Source organism: Benincasa hispida, chromosome 3 (assembly GCF_009727055.1).
Source record: "Benincasa hispida cultivar B227 chromosome 3, ASM972705v1, whole genome shotgun sequence".
NCBI lineage: Eukaryota > Viridiplantae > Streptophyta > Magnoliopsida > Cucurbitales > Cucurbitaceae > Benincasa > Benincasa hispida.
Window position 1 is genome coordinate 36612750 of NC_052351.1, and position 1456 is coordinate 36614205.

Genomic DNA, 1456 nt, shown 5'->3' on the forward strand with positions numbered 1-1456 from the left:
CCTTATGTACCTGTAGCTCGAAGCTCGAAGCTCCAACGGTACTTGAGTAACTGATAAACTCTTTAGTCACGGGATCTACTATCCGTTAACTGCCAGACACTCCACTAAAGACTGATAGCTAAACTCTTCTTACTACAGATATATTATGTGTCTATCTTAACCAATCAACGGTGTAACAACCCTTCACAGATCGCTCGTAAGTACAGCTCGACCAATAACCGTTATGCCGCTGTAGTTACATCTAACTTCTTAAGTACCACTAATCTCTCTAATGAACATAAGTCATAGTCCTACTATGATTGAATCCTCTCTTCCAAAGAGAAGTTGTGACTACTATGTTCAAGCCTCGGAATCAACCCTTAAGGGAGCAATCTATCTATTTACCCCAACTTCGGGGAAGGAGTGAATTCCATCTTGTGTAATTGGGTTCCTAGCTCCTAAATCAGACAAGTCCCGAAAAGGTAGGCATGTTGAGTTGGCAATCTGCCCACTCTCACCCATACTAATCAAAAGACCCTCTCAAAGGCAGAAGTTTGCAAAACACTCAGGATTGAGGTCGTGTCACCTATGGTCGTTTAGGTGAGATGTAAGTCTCCAGTATCAACAACGTTATATATAGAGACGAATCATCTCGTGGTCCGATCTTATACAATCTCTTTGTATAAGACACCCCCGCTCACATGTCTCCACATGAATGGTTAGGATTTACCATCTATAGTAGTTTACAACACTTGGAAACCTCTACAAAGCGGGCCGTATCCGTAGTGTCACTAGGATCAGGTATCCCACCTTAATCCTTATACTACAGACCTATTTAGGTTATCACTTTAAGGCATGATCCACTTGTATATCGCTTATACATGCTTAAGTTTACATACAATAACCATGGAGCTTTGTTTATTGGATATGGGTAAATGCCAGAATGAAATAGCAGTTATTTTATTCATAAAACAATGTGTATAATTACAAACAATGAGACTCAGGGAGAATTAGGACACCAATCCCAACACTGAACCCCTAGTTTCATCTTTAAATGTGCGTCTGGCGGACAGTTCCCACACAAAAATTGGGCCATGGGGTAGCCCCGCCGGGTCGTGAGCCGTTTGGGGCACCAAATAAGCTCTGTTCCCAAAATCATTTGGCATGGTTTTTTTTCATCGTTCTGGACCCTAGGTTGGTTTTTAAATTTTTTCCTGGCGGAAAATTCGTGCACAAAAATTGGGCCCTAGGGTAGCCTTGTCGGGCTCGGGAGCCGTTTGGGGCACCAAATGAGATCCGTTTCTAGAACTGGCTAGCACACGACTTTTTTCATCGTTTTGAACTCTTGGGTCCGTTTTCAAATTTTTGCCCAGCAGAAAGTTCGCGTACAAAAATTGGGCCCTGGGTAGGGATGGGAAAATTCTCTGAGGGGTCGGGTCCCTGACTCAATTTGGGTGGAAAATCCCTGATTTGATTG